The following is a 26121-nucleotide window of genomic DNA, read 5'->3' as shown; positions in this document are numbered from 1 at the left end:
TGGCGACACCATGGAAGCGGCACTTTGTGCGCAGCTGTGGGACCATTTTAGTAATAGCACATCATAAGTCACGTCGCCTTCGTGCGACTCCGAGCTAGGTTCCGCATATTGCAGCGCCCAAGCTGCTGATACACGCGGCAAGGTTCTCTTTCCGCGAAGCCTATCCATGGAATACCGATACGCGCAGATAGTGTCAGATATAGTTTAGGTGTAGTGGCGCTGGATATGAAGTGTCATGCCGGAACAGGCAGGCGTCTTACAATTTAGGTGCTGGAGAATGCACAATACAGCTGTCTCATTCGTAGGGTGTGCCGCAATAATGCGTTTATTATTTCAGTGAATTCTGAGAAGTGTTTCTCGTTCTGTTTGTGCGCACCTTTTAATGGCATACATTTGGAAGACTTCTTGTAATGACTTGAAGCCCGAAGCAAATACACGCAGTTTGTTTCTAATAAATTCAGTAAATGTCGGGGCTTCTTTGCCTGACGAAAGGTTGCAGCAAGATCAGGCATGTCTTTGGCATGCATAAATAAAAGCTCAAGTTTCGACAACCGAACACGTGGACATTCATTTCGGCTATTTACAATTATTAGACCCTAAAAGGCCCCTTACCAGGCCACATAGCGAATATTGTTAATACATTGGAAGTTGTTACGTGCCCTCTAAGCAGAGCTCCATCACAACTATTTTACAAATCAATTGTTTAATAGCATAGATAGATAGATTTGAAGCGGGGCGAACCCTTAATTTGACGAAGCGAACACCACCGACAACACACACTGTCTGCTCTTGCCTCGCTTAGCCTCCGCAAGCCAAATTCTTTCCGTGAGTTATTCAGTGTCCGAGCCGGTAATCGCATGACGAATACGTCACAGGTCAGGTGCCGGCTTTTTTTTTCTCCAATTTCTGTGGAGAGGTGCTCTTGCGCTGACGGTCTCGCGTGCGAGCTGTTGTGTTTGTCTGTTCGCGCAACGAACGATTTCGAGCTCTCTGCGGGAGAACACCTGATCAGTGCTACACTCTCCAGCAATGAATGAGGCAGGCGTGAGAGGATAAAACAGCATTATCGCGGCGCTGAAGCCGAGAAGAATGACATAGTTTCGTTCTCTGCGCGTGCGACTGCAAGACGTGGGAACAGTCAGGCGAAATGGAAGGACCAGCTCTCTTGCTACGGTACAAAGTAAAGCAAAAATGCGCAGACATTCGGTTTCTATGCCTTTCTTGTTTATTGCGGTAGCAAATATATGGACACTATAAGCGTACTTGCGCCGTCGGCATTTGTGACGCCGTGAGTTTCCGTATAAAGTCCAAGGCCGATAAATCGGCGCCGGGCGCCGTAAATTGTCTGTGCGAGTGAAGGCGTGTGCGGGGAGCCGGCAATTGCAGCTCAATCTCGCGCACGAAAGGGAGGAAAGCGGGGATGAAACGCGACGTCTTCCGTCACGAGCAAAACTCTGGGGAGAGGGTAAGGAGGGGGTACATTCGACGCCTTGCGGCCGCGGCCGCGGTGCGCTCCCCACAGAGTTACTATACTGATTCTAGAGGACAACATACCCATACGGCCCATGAATCGAAATCGGGAACCGAATGAGCGCTGCCCTGCTGCTACGCTGAGGTTGTCAGCTCCTGGTACGCTTGCTAGACTTGGTGACAGTATTCAGTTTTAATCTGGCAGCCGACAGCTTTTATAGGAGCGGTAGCATCGTAGCAGCGTCTCGCTTGCAGTGATGTGATGTGGAGTGCGTGCAACCGTACGTATGGGCTTTATAAGTTGGTTCTTTATTCTATGGCTTTATTCTATGACGTGGGTGTGGTCGATGTTGGCCGTGCAGGTGTCAGTTATGCGACCGAAGGATGATCCTGTTAATGTTTCCGGCGGTATGCGGTTTTAAGCGGTCACGCACTATTTGCTGTTGCAAGTGCCACTCGACGAGGTTATGCCTTAGGAGCTCGAAGCTGTAGTCGGCAGATTCCTCGTCGGCGTTCCGTAATTCTCCTCACACGGGTGGTGTATATCGCAGAATCCGCGGAGTGCTTTTTTCGTTGTGGGGTGCTTTTCTCGCAACGAGGATAGATTTTTTTCCAAGTACTCAAACGGAGGTATCAGGCGAGCACCTGACGTTATCATGAAGCAGGTGGCGCATGAGCTTCAGGGCACGCAAAGGGCAGTGGGCAGACGAAAGCTCGAATCAGGGTGGTCCGTAGGTTGGAGCCACTGAGGCCGGTGCGTGCCAAGGTGTGTTCGCACGGACCCGCGCCCCTTACACGCGCTGCGGTGTCTCGCAAGGTAGAGATACTTAAAGGCACCTGCGCCCATGGTCTTTCTTTTGTCTCGGTGCAGTGAGCAGGATTAACAAGAAGCAGCCACGATCATGACAAGACAGTGGCATGAGGACAATTGGATGACAACTATATCATATAATGTGGCAGCAGTGGCGTGAACAGCACGGGCGGGCGGCTCACAACATACGTCTTCGCTTCTACTGCAGGATTTCGTCCGTGTGCTTCGAAATCGGCCCGGAACAGTCTGCCACGGCGCATCAACATTATCAGGCCGACTTGACCGACTTGGCAGCGTGTTCAGCGGCGTGAGCGCATAGCGAAACTACTGCTTTTCTTTAGGCGTGTACGGTGCGGAACAGGCGCTTGCTGCAATCAACGACTCTGGTGCCCAGCTGCTTGTGATCAGACTGCACTCCCTGGGGCGCATCCGCCCTTCATCTGGACCACGTGGCCTTTTTCCTGGTTCTTGCACAGAATAAAATGGCGCTCGGACGGCTACGCCGGTCACTTGGCAGCGTGCACAGTGGCACGAGCGCATAGTCAAATTTCTGCGTTTCTTCAGGCGTGCACGGTGTGGAACTGGCGGTTGCTGCAATCAACGGCTCTCGTGTGCAGCTGCTTGTGATAAGACTGCACTCCCTGGAACGCATCTGGCCTTCATGTGCACTACGTGACCTCTTTCCTGGTGCTTACGCAGGATAAGATGGCGCTCGGATGGCTACGCGGGTCACCTGGCAGCATGAGCGGCGTGAGCGCGTAGTCAAACTTCCGCTTTTCTTCAGGCGTGCATGATGTGGAAGCGGGGGTTGCTGCAATCAACGACTCTGGTGCACAGCTGCTTGCGAGAAGACTGCAGTCCTTGGGACGCATGCGCCCTTCATCTGGACTACGCGGCCTCTTTCCTGGTGCTTGCACAGAATAAAATGGCGCTCGGACGGCTACGCGGGTTACCTGGCAGCATGAGCGGCGTGATCGCATAGTCAAACTTCTGTTTTTTTTCAGGTGTGCATGGTGTGGAACCGGGGGTTGCTGCAATCAACGGCTCTGGTGCCCAGCTGCTTATGATAATGCACTCCCTGGGACGCATCCGCCCTTTATCTGGCCTACGTGGCCTCTTTCCTGCTGCTTGCACAGAATAAAAAGGCGCTCGGACGGTGGGCCGTCCAGCGGGCCAGGGCCGTTGCCGAGGATCTCGAAAGATCTTCCTCGGGCGATGGACCCCTGTCAGCCTAGCCCCGGGCAGCAACATCAACAACCGTTGGACAAATAAAGTTTATTTCTATCCTATCCTCGGACGGCTACGCGGGTCACCTGGCAGCATGAGCGGCGCAAGCGTATAGTCAAACTTCTGCTTTTCTTCAGGCGTGCACGGTGTGGAGCAGGGGGTCGCTGCAATCAACGACTCTTGTGCCCAGCTGCTTGTGATAAATATGCACCCCCTGGGACGCATCCGGCCTTCATCTTGACTACGTGGTCTCTTTCCTGGTGCTTGCGCAGGATAACATGGCGTTCGGACACCTGGCAGCATGAGTGGCGTGAGCGCATAGTCAAACTTCTGCTTTTCTTCAGGTTGAAATGGTTCTATTATGCTTTTCCGTTTGAATTGTATAACGTTGCTATCCGTGCGGTCCTGTTGCTGTCGTTTGTTACCAATTATATTTTTTTTTATTGCCAGAGAATTGTGTTGACAATGGCTACTGAAATTGCGGACTTCAAAAGGGAATTCCGTCGGGAACTCCTGGAAATTAAAGGCAGTTTTTACTTCATAAACAAAGCATTTTAAGATCTAAAAGCCGAATGTAAAGTCTTAAATACTGAGAACGAGACCCTCAACGCAAGGCAAGCGGTGTTTGTGCAGGAAGTTGAGGCACTGAAAAAGCAAGTGACCACTCAAAATCAGTATACCCGGAACAAAAACACTGAAGTGAAAGGTGTGCCGCATGACAAAACAGAAAATCTCGGGCAGCTCTTAAATCGGGTTGGAAGTGCACTCGGTGAGCCCATTATAAAGGAGTATGTCGAGATTTGTGACAGTGTTCCTGTGCGCAACACCGATGCAGATCCAAACATTGTGGTTGTTTTCAACAACCGAACAATAGGAGAGGCGGTGCTTGAGAAGGTCAGGAAGACTAGGCTAACGACTAAAAACATCTGATTTGCCATAGAGAGACCAGTGTACGTCAACGAACGCCTTGGGCCTCAGCTAAAGAAACTACTCAGAATGAGCATCGCTAAGGAAAAGGAAGCAAACTGGCGTTGCGCATGGTCTAAGGGACGCAAGGTTTTCGCGCGCAAGACAGAGGAGTCTCGTATAGTGCGAATTGCGTGTAAAGCGGATCTGCAAGAAATTAGCAACTAAAGACAACTAGGAAAGTGCATTCGGTCCATTCTCATCTTTTTTGATGGACACACCCAATGACGTTATTACACCTAATTGCAGTGATTGTATTACGTTTCTACACTGGAATGCGCAATCTGTGCGTACTAAGCATGACCAGCTCACTGCACTTTTCAATGATTTTTCGTTCCTTTTTCAAGTTATCATGATTACCGATACATGGTGTGCGTCTCACAATGTAGTAATCCGCTTGCCTGGTTACAACACCGTTTTTTGAACTGACCTTATCGACGCGGCGGGTGCGTGTTGCTCCTTGTGTCAGTGCGCGTATCGTGCAACTTGGTCCCTGTCTTTTTCATATCTACTGATCATTATGAAGTTTTAGCACTGCAGATTGAAGGGAGGAACGCTAGGTGGCGCCACTCTGTTCATCTGGCTGCATATCGTGCTCCGTTTTCACCTGTCCTTGGCCCGGTCTAGGGCCTTGCCCACCCCTGGGTCTACTCTTCATCTTTTCACGAAGACTTCCGCCACAAGTGGACACCATACGAATCCCGGTCCGACGCCAGGCTGGCCCTCCAGGCCCCTCCAAATCTACGAAGCGGCGCGGCGCCGCGCTAACCCTAACTCGCCGCGCCTGCACCTCTGATATGCAGCGTCTCACGAAGACCCGGCAGCCGACAGCCACCAATGCCCCGCTGGCCTCCTCTTCTACCGCCGCCGGTGCCACTGTGCCTACTCTGTCAACGCTGAATGCTACCAGCGACGTGACCAATTCTAAGCCGGCAGCCCTGCCTCAACCGGCTGCGTTCCTGCACTCCGCACACGCCACCGTGCATATTCCGGCCACGTTCAACGCTGTCAGCAACGCTGAGAGCTCTGACTCGACCGCCACGTCGCAGTCGGCGTTCGTCGCCTCAGTGTCTCCTACGACCAAGCTCCACGCTGTCAGCGACGCCAAGAGTCTCGGACCGCTAAACGTGTCGCAGCCAGCAGCGTTCACCGTCGCCGCCGCGGATGCCGCCGCGTCTATTCCGGCCACATTGGCACCTGATGTAAAGAGCTGCAATCAGACATCAGAATCGCAGCTGACCGCGCTTGTTGCAGCCGCTTCCACCGGATCCCCCACCTCTGCCGTGCCGGACAGTGCAAACTCTATGCCCGCCGATGTCATTCCCAATGTTTCAAGCCGTGTTTCTGTCGCCCCTACCTCCTTGACAACCGTGTATCCGGCTGACGACTCGTCGGCGGAGATGGATTTCACGTCGTCCCCAGACAACGACCATAACATGCCATCATTAGAAAGCGACTGGAGCACCGTCACTACCAGCCGTAAACCTGCCTCCGCCGCCCGCCCCCGCACCGAGCTCATCTCAGTTGGGATCCAACTTCCGCCCGGTACCCTCACTCCCAAGCTGCCTCTTTACGACTTGCTTGCCGCCATCATCTCCGCCGCACATCTCTCCTCCAAAACCAGCGCAGAGATCACCCTTCAGGCCAAGCCAGCTCAGAGCCTTGTATTTCTGAAAACACACTCCCCTCTCACCGCCCAACTCCTACTCTCTCTCACGCATCTTCAGCTCCACGGTAAGCCAATCGCCGTCAAAACATATGCCCCCAATCCTCCCATTTCCTGCCTCGGCGTTATTCATAACGTCGGTGGTCACTTTACTCCTGCTCAGCTCATGCATGACCTTGAATCATACACGACGGATATTCTCGCTGCTCGTATGATGGGCAGCACAGAATCAGTGCTCATAACCTTCGCTGGCACCGTCATACCCCACTTCGTATATTTTAAACGCGTCGCTTTCCGATGCCGCCCTCATAAGCCTAAGCCCCCCACATGCACCCGTTGTCTTGCTCTGGGACACCGTGCTCACCAATGCCCTCAGCACAACGTTCCGGCCAAGTGCCGCCGCTGTGCTGCTCCCCTACCTGCAGATCCTACCGCTCACGCGTGCGCCCAACCATGGTGCATTCATTGCCAAGTGAACACACATCCATCTCTCGACCCCACCTGCCCCTTCCTCCTCGCTAAACAACGCGAGTGTGCCAAAGCCGCGTTTCTTCGTCGCACAGCTTTGCGCAGGGCCACGCAGCCCACCCCTACTCCCGCCTCTTTCGCTAATCATGCATCTCCTTCAACTCAGGCTCCATCACCTCCAGGCTCCTACGCCGCTACAGTGAAAGGGCCCTCGGTGCAAGCATCCCTTTCTTCCACTACTATAACCTCCCCATCCCTGATTGACGAGAACCGCTCCTTCGACCTCCGGCTCACAATGCTTGAGCGTCACCAGCGCGAACAACAGCGCATCTCCCAAGATTTACAACAGCAAATCCACGCATTGACACAAACCCTAAAGACAACCACCTCCTCTCTTACATCCCAGCTTACCAAGCTAAATGAGCACCTTGCCACGTTGATCACCCCGTCCCCTAACGCCCAGGTCGCCCCATTGGCTGACCTGGTAGAAACCACCACCAACGCACACCACACTCGCTTGCTTCAGCTCGAAACTTCGATTGTCCAGATCCTCACCACCCTCCAAACCCAATCCAAGCAATTGGAATCATTCGCTTCTATGCTGGGCTCCCTCCAGGAGTCATTCCCCCCGGCCAAAAAGAAGGAACGTGTCCCCGCAAACTCTTCTACCTCTAATCTATCGTAAACATGGCGCGTGGAGAGGACCTCGAGATTGTGCAGTGGAACTGTCGAAACCTTCGCCACAATAAGACCCCCCTCCACCAGTATCTCCTCACCCGCCCTTCCCTGCCCCATTTTCTCCTTCTCCAGGAGACGCGGACGGCCCGCACCGTCCCAGGTTACCGCGCCTACCATGCCACGACGGGCACGCCGCTTGCGTCCATTTATGTACGCAGCGATGTCCTCGTCGAGCCACTTGATATCCCCTCCAGCCTCCAAAAATATTTAGTTGGTGTGGTGTATTACCAACCTTCTTCGCGCATCTCACTCGCCTTAATGTCTTTCTATAATCCCCCTGCCACATCCTCTTTGTTCACTGCCTTGGGCAAGTTCCTTCATTCTGTTCCCGCCACCACCCATCTCCTCCTTGGGGGCGATTTTAACGCCCCTCACACACTCTGGGGCTACCCCCAGACCCTCAAGCCCGGCCGCCTTCTCCACTGTCTTGCCCAGGAACGCCACCTCACCCTTCTTAATACCCCTGGCTCCCCTACTCGAGCGGGCACTGTCTCACAGCGCTCCACGACACCCGACCTCTCTTTCTCTCGGGGCTCCCTTTCCTTTCACTGGCAGGTCACAGCTGAAGCGCTCCTCAGCGACCATTTCCTCATTCATATTAGCGCCTCACTTTCCCACATCCCTCGATCGCACTCAACCACTCACACTGACTGGCACGCATTTCGCACTAATCTCCTTTCCGCCTCCTTTGATTCTTACGACGACTGGACGTCGCGCATCTCCGCAGCGCTTTCGACCAGTAGCCGTCGCGTTCGCTCACGTCACCCTATCCCAGACCCGGATCCTCACTTTCTCCGTTTATGGCGTCAGCTGAAACGTCTCCAACGTTCTTTGCGCTCCCAACCCCACAATACCCAACTTTCCTCCCGGATTGCTGCTCTGCGGGCCGAGATAGTCGCCCACGGCGCGTCCCTCGAGCATTCTCGTTGGAGTGCGCTTTGTGACGGCCTCGATTCTGCATTACACTCGCGATCCACGTGGTCCCTTTTTAAATCTTTCTTAGGTACGAAGCCTGCCCTTGCTCCCACTCTAGCAAAAGCCCTCACTCAGGGGACTCCCTCCGATGTCTTTGACAAGCTCACTTCTTTGTATCTCCCACCTCCTCTCACACCTTCCTACCCAGCCTACTCTGGCGATCCTAACCCAGACCTCGACCGCCCTTTCACTCTCCGGGAGCTCGAAGCTGCCCTGGCTGCTAATGCTTCTCGCTCGGCTCCCGGTGAGGACGCCATCACATACACTACACTCCGCAACCTCCCCGACCACTCCAAGGAATTCCTCCTTCAGACTTTCAACAATGCCTGGGACAGCGGCTGCTTGCCGAGCACTTGGACATCCTCCCTTATTTCTATGATTCCGAAGCCGGGCAAACCTCCCTCCCTTTCTAACCTTCGCCCTATCTCCTTGACGTCGTGTGTTGGCAAGACCCTTGAGCGAATGGCTTTGACTCGCCTCTCTGATTTTATTGAAGCGAGAGAGTTCTTCCCCCCTTCTCTTATCGGCTTTCGACGGCGTGTCTGTGCACAGGACATGTTCCTGATCCTCCAGCACACCTTTCTCTCACCCAATCCCAGCCAGATCCACGCTCTTGTGACTGTTGATGTCCGCAAGGCCTTCGACGGTGTGTGCCACGACCATATCCTGTCTCAACTCTCCTCCCTGGATTGCGGAAACCGCATGTACTCTTATCTCCGCTCCTTTCTCTCTAACCGAGTGGCTCGTTTCCGAGTGGACACACATCTGTCCGATCCCCACCCGCTCACCCGTGGCACTCCTCAAGGTGCTGTTCTCTCTCCTACCCTTTTTAATCTAGCTATGACCCCTCTCGCCTCCCAACTAGCCCAGATTCCTGACCTCCACCACATCTTTTATGCCGACGACATCACCCTCTGGTGTTCGTCTGGTTCTCCCGGTCACGTACAGGACACCCTGCAACGTGGCCTCGATCTCATCAACTCCTTTCTCTCCACGGCTGGCTTGTCACCTGCTCCGGAGAAATCCGAGCTTCTCCTTCTTAACTACTCCTCATACCAGCGCTCCCACAACGCCCTAATCTCCCTCCACCTTTCCGGCTCTCCCATTCCTATTGTCCCCCAATGCAAAGTTCTTGGCTTCCCGTTGCATGCAGCCAAGAATGTGCAAGCCCTACACCACGCTGTCAGGACTTGTCACTCGGTAACTCACCTCCTGCGGCGCGTGGTCACTCGGCGCTCGGGCCTCCACGAGGCTCATGCGTGCCGAGTTGCCCATGCGCTCGCCCTCAACAAGTTCCTGTACTTTGTGCCTTACGTTTCCTTCACCCACACTCAGCTTAACACCCTCGAGACCGCCCTTGTGGGCCTCTACAAGGCAGCTCTCAACCTCCCTATCACCACCTCCACTGCTAAGCTCTTTGCCACAGGCCTCTTCCATCCTCTTCGTTCTCTTCTCTCTCTCCACCGTGACTCCCAGCTTGCCCGGCTTTCTCTTACCCGTCAGGGTCAGTGGTTACTGGCCCAGGCGGGTATCTCTCCCATTCCCGTTTCCTCCTTTACCTCTCCAAAATCCACTCCGGCGCCCAATCTTCGCATTCTCCCCCTCCCGTCCAATATGTCCCCTGTCCTGCATGCCGGCCGTCGTCTCGCGGCCGCGCAGCATCATTCCCCCCTCTTTACTACCCAGGGAGTAGCCTACACGGATGCCTCTTTCATAGCTCCTCGAGGTTCCTGCGGCTACGCTATCTACCATCCCCACCTCCCAGCACCTGAAACTCACACGAGTGGGCCGTACCTACACCCTCCGGATGCACTCTCCCTCGAGGTCCTTGCCATTGTACATGCCCTACAATCATTTCCCTCCCTGCCCTCGCTCCCAGAGTACACGATATACACAGACTCCCAAGCCGCCATTCGCCACATACAGAACCGCACCCTACCCCATTCACTCCAACAAGAGGTCGAACGAGCGGTCTCCGCACTGCAACCTTCCACCGTTTTCCTCCGCTGGGTCCCTGGACATTCGGGGATTGACGGCAATGAGCTGGCCCATCAGCTCGCCCGTGACGTTTTTAACCGGGCACCGTTGATCCCCTGGTCGGGGCCCTCGGAGGATTCTGGGGGACTCTCCCTGCGCCGCACTATCAAGGAAGTTTACCTCCAGCTCCGTCTCGACAAGCGCCTCTACCCTCCCCCTCATCCATCACTCACTGTGCCAGAGGCTCGCCTTCTGCGGCACATCCAAATGAATGCACTGATTACCCCTTCCCGCCTCTTTCTCTATCGCTATCGCTCCGACGCCTCCTGTCCCAACTGCCCCTCTACTTATGCAGACCTATCCCATTGCCTATTCTACTGTCCGGCTGCTCAGCAATCAAGTTCCTATCCTCCCCCTTCGCTTTCCATCACCACCTGGCTCGACTGGCTTGGCGCTGAAGGTGAAGAAGAACAGCGTCGACTGGCCACCCAGGCGGTCGATATGCTCGGCCTGTAATTTTTGGCTGAATAAAAGTCTTATACTACTACTACTACTACTAGCACTGCAGTGTGGAAAATGCGTGTTTATCGTTGTTTACCGCCCACCAGATGGAAACAGCAACACATCTTTTCCTTTTATGCGAAGCATATTACTAGAGCTCAACCCAGCTCCTCAGGCGCGGCGATGTCGCCTTCAATGACCTTTAGTGACCCCATGCCATACCACGTGACACCGTGACGTCACGACAGAGGAGAACGGGGCTCCAACTCGCGCCGTCGCTCGCGGCGTCGCCTTCAAGGCTGACCACGTGACACCGTGACTTCACGACAAAGGAGAAACGGGGCTCCAACTCGCACCGTCGCTCGCGGCGTCACGGCGGTATATAAGCAGCTGCGCTTGTTTCTAGGTGGCTTTGGCTCAACTCTTGCAAGATGGGCTGGGTGGGAATCCAACAAGGGTCTCCGGAGTGTGAGACGGAGACGCTACCACTGAGCCACGAGTACGATGCTTCAAAGCGGTACAAAAGCGCCTCTAGTGAATGCGGTGCTGCCTTAGAAACGAGCTGTTTCTAAGGCTCAGGCGTGCGTCGCTTGCTCAGGCGCACATTTCGTTGCCGCGCCGAACGCTGCGTTGCTCGACGCTCACCGCGTCCAATGCGGGGCGCGTAGTCGCTGCGCCGCAGCCCATTGTCTTACACCCCTTGGTGGGTCGACGGGAACGCTGTCGCGTTCCACTCTTGAAGGCGAAGCAGAGTAACGCATGAGTTGTTTCTTCGTCTAGCCGAACCAAATGTAGCCAAGCAACAGCAGTTCACCAGGCTAAACAGTGGTTCAACAACAAAAATAAAGGCTAGTATGCTTCTCATCCTGGGCTTAACCTTAGCTAAGCCACAGCCATTTCTTTTTTGGAAAATTTACTCAACTTTGTTTCTGTGAACGAAGTGCGCCTTACTATGGAAGGAGACTTAAACATCAATTTTTTACGCCAGACACCGAAATCTTGTGAATTGCTAATGATTCTTGAATCACATTGCTGTGCTAATGTTATTGGAACCTACAGGGATCGGCCATCTCTCTGAAAGTTTGGTAGAGGTATTTATACCAATCGTTCTGAACAACGTAAACATTCAGCTGTGATTGTCACAAGTTTAGGTTACCATTTACCAATTTATATGTTCTGCCGTTTTAATCACTGTTTTAAAGATACACATCACGCTAACACATTTTGTGTAGGGGAAATCAACGAGAAAACATTAGGGGAATTTCACGCGGGAATTGAAAATATAAGCTGGAGCTCCCTGCTTGAACTAACTGATGCAAACAACGCTTACAATACGTTTCTAAGCATTCTGAAGGAAGCATATACTGGCGGTTTTCTGTTTAAACAAGTAAGAAGGTCCACAAAAACACGCAAGCCATGTGTTACGACTGAGTGTCTCAAAATGATTCGCGAGAAAAAATAATTATATGCTAAATTCGTGAAAACAAAGGTCACTAATCATCTCGCAGCATTGAAGGAATGCCGCAATGGTGGAACTAAACTTTTCAAACACACAAAACATGTATACTTCGAACATCGGTTTCATCAAGCAAATGGTCGGAGCGAAACAGTCTGGCGTAAACTAAAACATGTTTAAGACCAGACCGTGAAAACGACTTGAAAATTCCTGTGGGTGGCAGGCTGTTAAGAGGCGAGGAGCTAGCAAGCAGCTTTAATGACTACTTTACTTCTCTCGCCTCAAGCAATTACAACAAAATAGCAATAAAGGGATTGGATGCAGTGCCATTACAGCTTTATGGCTTTTTTGAGCCAACGTCCCCGGAAGAGGTTTTCTTAGCTTTCATGTCAATAAAACACAGCAAAGCGCGTGATATTGATGGAATGCAAATAAGACCAATTAAATTTGTCCTCGATCTTCTGTTACCGGTCCTACCTCATATATTCTATATTGATTTATCTACTAGATTATTTCTCGAAGCAATGCAACATGCCAACGTTATTGTACTGTTTAAATCCGGGAACAATACGAATTTTAATATTACAGAGGAGTGTCAGTTTTACCTGTAATTTCTAAAAAAATGAAAACGGTATCTTTAGAAGGGTTACATCTGTTTGCGAGAAAGGTTCTATCAAATCCAAGCAACAGTTTGGTTTTCGAAAAGGAATGTCGGCAAAGCATGCTGTACTATCACAAAAGGATTTCATTCTGAACGGTTTTGAAGATTAAGAGATAATAGGAGTTTTTATTTACTATTCCATTTATTTACTATTTACTATTCCAAATTTTCTTTGATAAATTAGGACGTTATGGGTTTCGCGGCACTCAATTAGCATTTATACAGTCATATATAAGACATATAAAGCAGTTCGTCTCAATTAAATCCCGTCAATCAACGCTTCAAAAAATATTGCAAGGAGATCCGCAAGGTAGCGTTTTTGGGCCAATATTATTACAACCTACATAAAGAACATCGTTCGTATAAGCAAAAAAACACACTTCATAATTTATGCCGACCACAGCAGTTTGTTTTTACAGTCGCCTACTCTGGCTTACCTTTCAAACCTTGCAAATGAAACCCTGTGCAGTTTACTTCAATGGAATAAAATTAATTCATTGGAAATAAATACTACGAAAACAAAAGCTATTCTGTTTGCTCCACCACACAAAAAAAAATCTATAGGGAACATATTGTTAAAGCTTGGTGCAGAGAGGGTAGAGCTTGTATAAAGAGTAAAGACTATAGGAGTAGTATTTAATGAGCATTTACTGTGGAATGGTCAAGTCGCCCGACTTTTTTCATCTTTGGCGAGGGTTTCTCGCATGCTATGTAAATTCAGGCATGTTTTACGCCTTAAATCTAACTTTTAATTTACAAGAGCCTTCTTGCTCTTCATACAAATTACGGCAACCTTGTATGGGGAACCACTTCCCAAAACGAATCTTCATAAGCTACTAGTTCTGCAAAAAAAAGCCGTTCGCAATATTACGAATGCCTCCTACGATGCTAATACAACTGCAATATGTCGCTCCGTAAATGTGATTCCCGTACAACACTCGTACGAAACAAACCTTGTTTTAAAGTGCAAAACAGTCACCTATACAACAAGGACAGTTTTTTTAGATTTATGCAAATTACCTTTCCCCACAAATGTACCATACAATATCAGGCAAAGTATGCTTCGCTACTGTCAATTTCAAGAACAAATTACGGAGTCACTAGATTAGAATATCACGTGCCTAAATTACTAAACGCCTTACAGAATCTTCATATAACCCTAAGTGATATTTCTTAGAGAACGTTAACAGCAGAACTTTCTGAATACGGCACATTTGCGTGGAATCGGTGACATAAACGGTTGTACAATTTGATTGAAATGCTATATATGATTATATTTTGCTTATATATCTTGATGAATATACTTTGTACAAAAGCTTGTTACTGTACTAAATTATTGAGTGGCTGTTCGAGTAACACTGGCAAGTTTAAGAAATCTGAATGTTGTAACAATGTTTCAAGAGCAATGTTTCAAGAAAACGCTGTGTATGTACTTATGCTTCCTTTTCCATTTGTGAATGCGTGCGCCCTCTTTATTCCTCTTTCATTGAAAAGCTATTAGCCCCAAGAACGAACTACAGGGGCGCTGCGAGCGCCGCTTGCGTGACGTCAGGGCACTGACTCGAACATTCTACAACGTTGTAGTATTCCAGAACATTCTACAACGTTGTATCAACATTATCGGGCCGCCTTTCCGGAGAAGGACCATCGATTTCCTGCATGACAGCCCCTCGGCGCTTCCACAAGATAGCCTGGTTACGTCATAGACACCCAGCTGCAAATTCAGCCACCCTGGCCGGCTTCCCTTATGTGACAGCGGCGGCGTGACCAGTACGGATGGGCTGCTCACAGCATTCGATTTCCCTTCTGATGCAGCATTTCGTCTGTGTGCTCCATTGACCAGGTACAGTCTACCGCGCGGGGCCAACATTGTCGGGCCGACTTTCCGCACAAAGACCGCCGATTTCCTGCGTGATAGGCCGTCACCGCTTCCACTGTACAGCCCGGTACCCTGCTAAACACCCAAACACGGTACCCAAACATCGACACCCTGCTAAAATTTCAGCAGCCCTGACCGGCTTTCCTCATATAGCAGCGGAAGCGTGGACAGCACAGGTGGCCGGCTCACAGCATTCGTCTTCTCTTCTACTTTAGGATTTCGTCCGTGTGCTTCGGAATCGGCCCCGAACATTCCACTACGCGGGATCAACATTATCGGGCTCATTTTCCGCGCAAGAAGTGTGGATTCCTTGAATGATAGCTCTTCGCCACTTCCACTGGACAGCCCGATGACTTCATGGACACCCAGTTATAGATTCAGCAGCCCTGGTTGGCTTGCGTCATATGGCAGTTATGGCGTGAGCAACAAAGGCGGGAGGCTCACATCATTTGTCTTCCCTTGTACTGGAGGATGTCGTTCGTGTATTTCGCCATCAACCCTGAACATTCTACAACGCGGGATCAACATTATCGGGCGGACATTCCGCATCAGGACCCTCGATGGCCTGTTTCATAGCCACTCGCAACTTCGACTGAACAGCCCGGTGACGTCATGGACACCCAGCTAAACATTCAACCGCCCTGGCTGATTTTTCTTTTTTGACAATCATGATGTGAACATTTTTGAACTAGTAACTTATGGCGAATAAAAACACGGAAACAAGAAAGACAGACAAGGACAAGTGCTACTCACAACTGTTCACATATGTGAACAGCACGATCGGGTGGCTTATAGCATTCGTCTTCCGTTCTACGGCAGGCTTTCGTCCGTGTCCTTCATCGACCAGGTACAGTCCACCACGTGGGGCCAATATTGTCTGGCCGACTTTCCGCACAAAGACTGTTGATTCCCGGTGTGATAGGTCCTCGGCTGTTCCACTGGAAAGCCCGGTGATGTCATCGACACATAGCTAAAATTTAAGCAGGGCTGTTAGGCTTCCCTCATGTGGAAGTGATTGCGTGACCAGCAAGGACGGGGCGGCTCACAGTATTCGTCTTCCCTTCTACTGCAGGATTTGGTCCATGTGCTTCGCCATCGGCCGAGTAGAGTTTACCACGCAGGATCAATATTATCGAGCCGACATTACACACAAGGACCGTCTATTTCCTGCGTTATAGCCCCTCGCTGCTTCCACTAGACAGCCCGGTGATGACATCGACACCAAGCTACAAATTCAGCAGCCCTGGCCGGCTTCCCTCATATGCCAGAGGTGGCGTGAACATCACGGGCGGGCGGCTCACAGCATTCGTCTTCGCTTCTGCTGCAGGATTTGGTCCGTGTGCTTCGTCATCGGCCCCGAACGTTCTACTTCATGGGATCAAGATTGTCAGGCCAACTTTCTTTATAAGGACCCACGATTGCCTGCGTTATAGCCCCTCGCCGCTTCCACTTTACAGGCCGGTAACGTCATTGATACCCAGCTACAAATTGAGTAGCCGTGGCCTGATTACCTTATGTGACCGCGGCGAGGGGAACAGTACGGCTGGGTGGTTCACAGAATTCGTGTTCGCTTCTACTGCATGATTTCGTCCGTGTGTTTCGCCATCGATCCGGTACCGTCGACCACGCGCGATCAACATTATCGGGCCGACCTACCACAGAAAGACCGTTATTTTCCGGTGTGATAGCCCCGCGCCGCTTCCACTGGACAGCGGGGTGGTATAATCGATACCCAGCGAAAAATTCAGCAGCTATCGCAGCTTCCCTCCCATAGTAGCGGTGGCGTGAGCAGCATGGGCAGGTGGCTCACAGCGTTCGTCTTCTATTCTACGTTTGTTTCGCCATCGACCCGGTACAGCCTACCACGCGGGAACAATGTTATCGAGCCGACTTTACGCTCAAGGAGCGTCGATTGCTTGCGCGATAGCCCCTCGCCGGTTCCACTGTGCAGCCCGGTGACGTCATCGACACCCACCAAAAATTGAGCAACCCTGGCCGGCTGTACTCATATGGGAGCGTTGGCGTGAACAGGACCGGCGGGCGGATCACAGCATTCGTCTTCCCTTTTACTGAAGGATTTTGTCATTGTGGTTCGCCGTCGACTGGCAATAGTTTACCACGCGGGATTAACAGAGTCGGGCCTACTTTCCTCACAAGCACCGTTCATTGCCTTCGTGATTGCCCCTACGGGATAGGATTCCTAATCCATAAGCACATAGCGCGTAACATAGACGAATTCTACTGCATTAATGAGAGCGTAGCTGTAGTGGTAATGAAACTTAAGAAGAGGTATATATTCAAGGTAGTGCAAGGCTAGTCTCCAACATCCAGTCACGATGATGAGGAAGTAGATCAGTTTTATGAAGATGTTGAATTTCCGATTAGAAAATGGCAAACTCATTATACTGCAGTAATGGGCCACTTCAATGCAAAAGTGGGGAAAAAGCAGGCTGGTGAACAAGCTATTGGCAACTACGGCGTAGATTCTATGAACGCTAGAGGAGAGATGCTGGTAGAATTCGCAGAAATGTATGAGCTTCGAATAATGAACCCCTTTTTCAGGAAGCGTTTCAACAGAAAGTGGACCTGGAAACGCCCTAATGGTGAAACAACAAATGAAATTGACTTCATATTTCCTGCTTATCCCAGCATAGTGCAGGATGTAAAACAGATAGCTAAGGTAAAGTGGAGTGATCATAGGTTAATGGGGGCGATGATTCACCTAAATTTGAAAAGAGAAAGAGCTCAATTGGTCAAGAAGAGACAGGTTAACCTAGAGGCAGTAAGGGTAAAATCAGGCAAATTCAGGCTGGTGCTTGGAAACAAATATTGTGCCTTAGAACAGAGAGATGATGATGATATAGAGCTAATTAATAAAACCGTAACTAGGTTGGCTTCAGAGGCCGCAATAGAAGTGGGAGGCAAGACCCCAAGGCATTTAGTAGGCGAGCTCTCCCAAGTAACAACGGACCTAATAAAGAAACGACTAAAAATAAAAGCGTCCAACTCAAGGGACAGGCGAGAATTCGCGGAACTGTCAAAACTGATTAAGGCGAAAATAAGTGATATTCGAAACTATTACGTGAGACAGACTGAAGCCGCAAAAATAGACGCAGCCTGAAATCGTTGCGAAAGAAACTTGGCATAGGACAAAGCAAGTTGTATGCACTAAAAGCTAAGCAGGGTAATAGTGTTACGTGTAGAAAGACAGACGAAAGAGGACATCTATAGGCTATTTACACTGGACTGGAGCCAGAGCACCAGGCCGACATTCACTCGCGCCAAGGGCACAGAGCCACTTCGTCGTCGTTCTCGCGGCGGCTCGTCCCTTGAGCATCGCTCGATGATATCGTAATACTACCCCCGGCGGCAAAAGCGCCGTCACGGTGCTGTTAAATATCCAAGGGGCGTGGAAAGTTGTAGGGTTTGAGTCTGGCGACGTGAACAATGTCACTGGTTGTCACAGCAGAGGACGTAGTGGGCAGTGGCTAGAGCGATTTCGTAGGTGACATCGGTCACTTGGCGAACCACGCGATATGGGCCCGTGTAGCAGGGAAGCAGTTTTTCACAAAGGACAACTTTCCGCGATGGTGACCAAAGCAACACGAGGGTGCCAAGCACAACATTGACATCACGGTGACGGAGGTCGTAGCGTTGCTTTTGTTTGTCTTGAGAGACTTGTAGACGAGCGCGCGCAAGTTGGCAAGCATGGTCAGCGTGGGCGTTAGCATCACGGGCATAAGCGCTAGTTGATGCTGTGGTGGACGGAAGCACAGTGTCCAGTGATAGCGTCGGTTCACGGCCATACAAGAAGTAAAAAGGAGAGAAGCCAGGAGTGTCGAGACGGGAAAACTTGTACGCAAAGGTGATGTAAGGTAGAGCCTGTCCCAGTCACGGTGGTCGTCGGAAACGTATTTGGATAGCATGTCTGTAAGGGTGCGGTTCAAACGCACAGTGAGGCCGTTCGTTTGAGGGTGCTGGAGGTGGCAAATTTATGCTCTATTGAGCATGCATGCATCATGTCATCAATGACTTTGCCTAAGAACGTACGGCCACGGTCTGTAAGCAATTGACGCGGAGCACCATGAATCAACGTGACATCATGCAGGAGGAAGTCCGCAACATCAGTTGCGCAACTGGTCGGAAGAGCGCGGGTTACAGCGTAGCGGGTCGCGTAGTCTGCCGCGACTGCAACCCACTTGTTTTCTGATGTAGATTCCGGAAATGGGCCGAGAAGGTCTAAGGGCTCAGGAGGGATGTCGAGCGGCTGCAGGTAACCAGCAGGGAGCTGGGAACGTTCCTTGCGTCGTTGGCAAATTCACAAGCGGCGACGTAACGTCGTACGGAACGGGCAAGGCCCGGCCAGAAAAAACGGCGACGTACACGGTCATAGGTTCGAGATACGCCGAGGTGTCCTGCCGTTGGTGCGTCGTGACGCTCTTCTAGAACGGTTGAGCGGAGGTGTTTAGGTATGACAAGTAAGTACTCAGAGCCGTCCGGATGAAGCTTATGACGGTACGGAATACCGTCGCGGAGGACGAAGAGGCGTAGTGTGGCGTCGGCCGGAGAGTGTTCAATGAGTGCTCTGGTGTAGGCGTCACGACGTTGCTCGTCGGCGAAATTTAGCAGCTGCGACACAGACAATACGCAAGCAGCACTGGTAATATTAGAGGAGTCAGGGTCGTCAACAGGGTAACGCGACAAGCTGTCAGCGTCTTGGTGCAGGCGGCCAGACTTGTAGACCACGGAATATGAAAATTCTTGTAGCCTCAAAGCCCATCGACCAAGCCGGCCTCTAGGATCTCTTAGCGATGAGAGCCCGCAGAGAGCAGAATGGTCAGTGACTACAGAAAAATGGCGACCCTAAAGGTAAAGACGGAACTTCGCAACCGCCCAGACTACAGGAAGGCATTCTCGTTCCGTAATGGAATAGTTGCGCTCCGATGGTGTGAGGAGACGGCTCGCATAAGCAATAACACGACCCTGGCCACGCTGACGCTGGGCTAAGACGGCACCAGTGGGCGAGAATGGGTGGTGAGGAGAGGAAGAGTAACGAGACGAGAGAAGGCGGCGGCTTCTGCAGTACCCCAGGAGTACCCCAGTACGCCTTTCCCAAAAGATTAGTGAGGGGTCTAGCAATTGCCGCAAAATCTTGAATAAAACGACGAAAGTACGAGCGTAGCCCTACAAAACTTCGAACGTCTGCGGCTGTCTTCGGAACCGGAAAGTCTCGGACAGCACGAGTTTTGTCGGGATCAGGCTGTACTCCGGAAGCGTCAACGAGGTGGCCATGAACAGTAATTTGGCCGCGGCGGAAACAACATTTGGACGAGTTAAGTTGCAGCTTCGCCTTTCGAGATACATCAAGTACAGCTGCTAGACGTTCAAGGTGAGTGCCGAACGTGGACGAGAAGACGATGACGTCGTCCAGCTAGCAGAGACATGTGGACCATTTGAAACCTCGCAGCAAGGAGTCCAGCATACGCTCAAAGGTGGCAGGGGCGTTGCATAGTCCAAGCGGCATTACTTGAAATTGGTATAGGCGATCAGGTGTGATGAACTCGGTTTTTTTCCCTGGCCATATTGTCAACAGCAATCTGCCAGTATCCAGAACAAAGATCAATAGAAGAAAAATAGCTGGAACCGTAGGGGCAGTCAAGGGCGTCGTCTATCGTGGGAGCGGGTAGACGTCCTTCTTAGTAATGTTTTTCAGATGACGGTAGTATACACAGAAGCACCACGTGCTATCCCTTTTCTTAACAACACTGCAGGTGACGCCCAGGGACTCGAAGAAGGCTAAATGATGTTTTTGTCTAGCATTTTGTTCACTTCACTTTGAACTACTTGGCGTTCCGAAGCAGAAACTCGATACGGTCGTCGGTAAATAGAAGTAGCATCGCCAGTAAGAATCCGATGCTTGACCGTGAGCGTCTGGCCTAAAGAGCGATCGTCGAAGTTGAAAATATCTCTGTAGGACGATAATACTTAGTAAAGGTCTTCAGCCTGCGCAGAAGACAGGTCCGGCGCAACCATTTTCTGTATCTTGGAATCGGTGGCCGAGGCTGGCACGATGGGCCTGTTAAGCTCGCAAGAAGCATCGGTTGATAAAGTTGCCACGTGATGGTCGCCGAGACAATCGACGTTGGCAAGGCAAATACCTTGCGGTAGAATTTGCTTTGCCAATCCAAAGTTAAAGATAGGCATGAAAGTGCGCTACGCAGTAATAGTGAGTATACTGTGAGGCACGGTAACGTCATACTGTAGTGGAATTTCGGGCAGAGGAGTTAGGAGGTACTTGCCATCAGGGACTGGTGGGGAAGAGAAGAGTTCAATATAGGCTATTGATTTTGGCGGCACGCGAATAAAGCCGGTGGGGCGTAGGCGGCACTGGGGTGCGTCAGAAGGTTCTGCGAGAATCGGCAACTCAAGGCGAAGGGTACTGGCAGAGCAGTCAATAACAGCAGAATGCGCGGAGAGAAAATCGAGGCCGAGAATGAGGTCTTGGGGGCAATGAGCAATCATGGTGAAGAGGACAAGAGTGTGGGGGCCGGGGATGCTAACACGTGCCGTACACATGCCGATGATAGGCACAGTACCGCCATTCGCAACGCAGACGACGCGTGCCGACGCTGGGGTGACGAGCTTGTTCAGTCGTCGTCGGAAGGCAGCACTCATAATAGGAAGATGTGCCCCTGTATCGATTAGTGCCGTGACAGGATAGCCATCAACGTCACCCTCAAGAAGGTTTGGTTCGTGTTTAACGTGAGCAGAGGATTTGAGGGCAGTGTCGACAGCGCAGCTTCAGCTCCAAAAGCTGCAGTGACTAGTTTTCCGGCTGTGCCCGGAAAGCAATAGGCGGCGAAGAGAAGCGGCGGGGTTGGGGTGAACGAGACTGTTGGCGTCGAGGTGAGGGCGAGCGGCTGTAGCGAAGGTTCGGAGCAGGGGAATCAGCGGCAGTGGGTTCATGGCGGGTGGCATAGGGAACAGAAGGTCCAAAGGTGCGGGGATAAGTGGCGGCGTATGTCGGAGGAGGCGGTGGCCATCGGTTGTGGCAGTGACGAGCAACGTGGCCGGTGCGACAGCAGTGGAAGCAGATTGGTCTGTCATCAGTTGTACGCCACTCGGACGGGTTGCGGCGAGATGTGGTTGGAAAGGGCTGTCGGGGACGAGGAGGCCCGGTAGAGAACTGGGGAACGCTGGGTTGAGAGGTTGAACACACGGAGTTCAGACCCATGTTCTCAAATTCCTGTCTGACTACGGCCTCAATCATGGCAATCGTGGTTGCTGGCGGATCGGGAGGCGTCGTGGAGAAAGCTGGCGAAGAGACGGCCTCGAACTCGCGGCGAACAATACGGGTGACGTCGTCGCAGGTGGTGGCCTGACGCGGTCGACCCTCACATATCGACGTAGCAGTGGTGTTGGGTAGCCGCGTGAGGTGGTGTGTGATACGGCGGCTCTTGGCTTGTTCAAGGCGACGGCATTCTTTAATGATGGCGTCGATTGTCGAGACGTTGCCGAAACCAAGCAAATTGAAAACGTCGTCGGCGATGCGTTTTAGAACATGGGACACTTTATCTGATTCAGACATAGCATCGTCAGCTTTGCGGCATAGAGCCAAGACGTCGAGAATGTAGGAAACGTACGGCTCCGTAGATGTCTGAACACGAGACGCACGAGCCTTTCTCGCAGCAACCTTGCGGCCAATGGGCTCGCCGAACAGTTCGCGTAGCTTTTCTTTGAAAGTGTCCCAACTGCTTATCTCGTCGTCATGCGTCTGGTACCACACGCGTGGGGTGCCGCCAAGATAACAGATGACATTGGCAAGCATAATGGTTGGGTCCCACCTGTTATTAGCGCTGGCATGTTCATATAGCTTGATCCATTCGTCAACGTCCTGTCCCTCCAGGCCAGACAACACACCCGGGTCGCGATGTTGGGGCAAACGTGACGATTGGAGCAGTCGGACCAGCCGAAGCCGTTGCAGAGGCGGGCTCGTCACCAGGAGGCATGGTGACAAGCTCGATGTACCGACCACTCCGGAGTTCCGTGGCGAGGACGTTGATCGCTGTCCTCCACCAGAATGTTACGTGTAGAAAGACACAGACGAAAGAGGCTATTTACAGGCTATTTACACTGGACTGCAGTGAGAGCACAAGGCCGACATTCACTCGCGCCAAGGGCACAGTTCCACTTCGTCGTCATTCTCGCGGCGGCTCTCTCTCTCTCGCGGCGGCTCGTCCCTTGAGCATTGCACGATGATATCGTAATACTATCATCAGCAGTCCCGACGATATTGTCACATAGTGGTGACATTGAAGAACACAGTATCGATACTGTGAAAGACAAAACTAACTTTTATCGGGCGAACCTGTGCCCCAAAACAGACTACACTTATGGCGCAATGATAGCGGCTAATAGAATCGGCGAGCGTCGAAAATGTGATCAACGGATCAAGCGCGTCGGCTTTTATACATCAATCCTCGAACGTTCCAGCCTAATCGCTGGGACCCGCGTGTCTTCCACAAAGTTCTACACTATTAGCGTCGCGCATACATGAAATCAGATTACAGAAGCTTCGGGGACAGACTGCGGATCGAACCATCGATAACATTCCAGAAACTTCCTATGCATGCACGCACGTCCTGCGCTGCTTGATAACATTTGTTAAGCGGTGAAACGTGGTCACACAAGAAAGATAAACATGTACACATGTCAATACCCCCCTCTTAAAAAGCATCGACCCGATGCTGATAATAAACGAAAGTAATAAACAAAAACACCCGTAGCAAAGAAAAAACAAACTAAGGAAGTTCGTCAGCAAGCGTAAAAGGGCTTAAAATGCACGACGTAGGCCACTTCAGATCGTGCACGGCGCCGCTGTGAATGGGGGATGCCGTCTGGCATGACCTCATAGTCTAGGGCGCCAATACGCCGGATGACCTTGTATGGTCCGAAATAGCTTCGCGCTAGTTTCTCACTGAGTCGTCGTCGGCATATCGGGGTCGAAACCCAAACACTGTCACCGGGCTGGTATTCAACGTGGCGTCCTCGGAGGTTGTAGTGTCGGCTGTCGGTACGCTGCTGGTTCTTGATCCGTAGGCGGGTGAGCTGTCGGGCTTCTTCGGCCCGCTCGAGATAGATAGCGACTTAAAATTCTCTTCGTCAGTGATGTGCCGCAGCATGGCGTCGAGCGTCGTTGTCGGGTTCCTGCCGTAAAGCAAGTTGAACCGCGTGATCTGTGTTGTTTCTTGCACCACCGTGTTGTGAGCGGAGGTTACATACGGCAGGAACGCGTCCCACGTCTTGTGCTCGACGTCGACGCACATTGCTTGCATGTTGGCGAGGGTGTTGTTCAGGCGCTCCTTGAGGCCATTCGTTTGTGGATGGTAGGCAGTTGTCCTTCAATGACTTGTCTGGCTGTACTGCATAACAGCTTGGGTGAGCTCACCTGTAAAGGCCGTTCCTCTGTCGGTGATGAGGACTTCAGGGGCACCATGCCGCAAAAGGATGTTCTCGACGAAAAATTTCGCCACTTCGGCTGCGCTGCCTTTTGGTAGAGCTTTAGTTTCAGCGAAGCGGGTGAGATAGTCTATCGCAACGGCGATCCACTTATTCCCGGATGTTGACGTCGGAGACGGCCCCAACAAATCCATCCCAATCTGCTGGAATGGTCGGCGAGGAGGTTCGATCGGCTGAAGTAATCCTGCTGGCCTTGTCGGTGGTGTTTTGCGTCGCTGACAGTCTCGGCATGTTTTGACGTAACGGGCGACGTAGGTGGTCAGACGCGGTCAGTAATACCTTTCCTGATCCTCGACAGCGTCCGGGAGAATCCGAGGTGCCCAGCGGTTGGATCGTCGTGTAGGGCGTGCAGTACCTCTGGACGCAGCGCTGACGGTACAACAAGAAGGTAGCTGGCGCGGACTGGCGAGAAGTTTTTCGCGAGCAGGTTGTTCTGTAGCGTGAATGAATACAACCAGCGCTTAAATGCCCTAGGGACCACGTCGGTGTTCCCTTCCAAATACTTGACGAGGCCTTTTAGCTCCGGGTCTGCTCGTTGCTGTTTAGTGAAGTCTTCCGCGCTTATTCCAAGGAAGGCGTCGTCATCCTTGTCGTCTTTCGGCGGGGGATCAATGGGGGCGCGTGATAGGCAGTCGGCATCAGAGTATTTTCTTCCGGACTTGTATATTACCGTGACTCCACCGCGGCTCCACCGCGCCAGCTGTCCTGGAGGGTCCTTTAGGTTAGCTAGCGAACACAACGCGTGATGGTCGCTTTTAATTGCCTGTCATAGAGGTAAGGGCGGAATTTTGCTGTAGCCCAAATGATGGCGAGCCATTCCTTTTGAGTCATAGAATAATTGCATTCCACTTTCGACAGCGACCGGCTAGCGTAAGCTATCACCCGTTTAAGTCCGTCTTTCATCTGGACTAGGACAGCACCGAGGCCTAGGCTACTGGCGTCAGTGTGGATTTCGGTATCAGTGTCCTCGTCAAAGTGCGCAAGTACCGGCGGCAACTGCATGCGTAGTTTGAGTTCTTGAAATGCGTCGGCCTGTGGCGTTTCCCTCTTATACTCCACATCACATTTGGTTAGATGTGCCAGCGGCTCAGCGATGCGTGAGTAGTCCTTGACAAAGCGCCTGTAGTAGGCACACATGCCAAGGAATCTACGCAATGCCTTTTTGTCGATGGGCGTCGGGAACAAGGCGATGGCAGCTGTCTTCTCCGGGTAGGGGCGTACTCCAGATTTGCTGATGACGTGGCCTAGGAACTGAAGTTCATCGTAAGCGAAGCGGCACTTTTCCGGCTTCAGAGTGAGCCCTGTTGACTTGATGGCCTCTAATACTGTCGCAAGCCGCCTAAGGTGATCGTCCAAATTTCCGGCGAAGACAACGACGTCATCCAAGTAAACAAGACACATCTGCCACTTCAATCCTGCTAACACCGTGCCCATTACGCGCTGAATGACACGTTGCAGGCGCCGAGCACAGCACAACTGGCATGACATCCATCTTCTAGAGGCGGTCTGGCGTGATGAAGGTGGTCTTTTCGCGATCTCTCTATCTTAGCATAATAATAGTGCACGGATTAAGTCACTTTCGTAGTAACGAACTTAATGTCCAGCAGTTTAAAAAGCTATTGAGAACCAATGAGTATTTGTGCTTTTACATGCACGTGGGCCCGCGAAAATATGGAAAAGATAAAGGTAACCTTCACTAACTTGGTGCGATAACAGAAATTCATCAGTGACATTCAGCCCGCAAAATCAATGGAAGAGTATCTTTATCCAGGTGAAATATCAATAGCAGGTACTGATATAAAGCAGG

The 26121-nt window shown here is 51.5% G+C and overlaps 1 protein-coding gene across 1 annotated transcript in view; it reads right to left on the bottom strand.

Annotated features, from left to right (window-relative positions):
- LOC129382702 (uncharacterized) overlaps positions 1–26121 on the bottom strand; it is a 674466-nt gene that overhangs the window by 391746 nt on the left and 256599 nt on the right. The window lies entirely within an intron of this gene.

Source organism: Dermacentor andersoni, chromosome 6 (assembly GCF_023375885.2).
Source record: "Dermacentor andersoni chromosome 6, qqDerAnde1_hic_scaffold, whole genome shotgun sequence".
NCBI lineage: Eukaryota > Metazoa > Arthropoda > Arachnida > Ixodida > Ixodidae > Dermacentor > Dermacentor andersoni.
The sequence above is the reverse complement of the archived record's forward strand: the minus strand, read 5'-3'. Positions and strand labels throughout refer to the sequence as shown.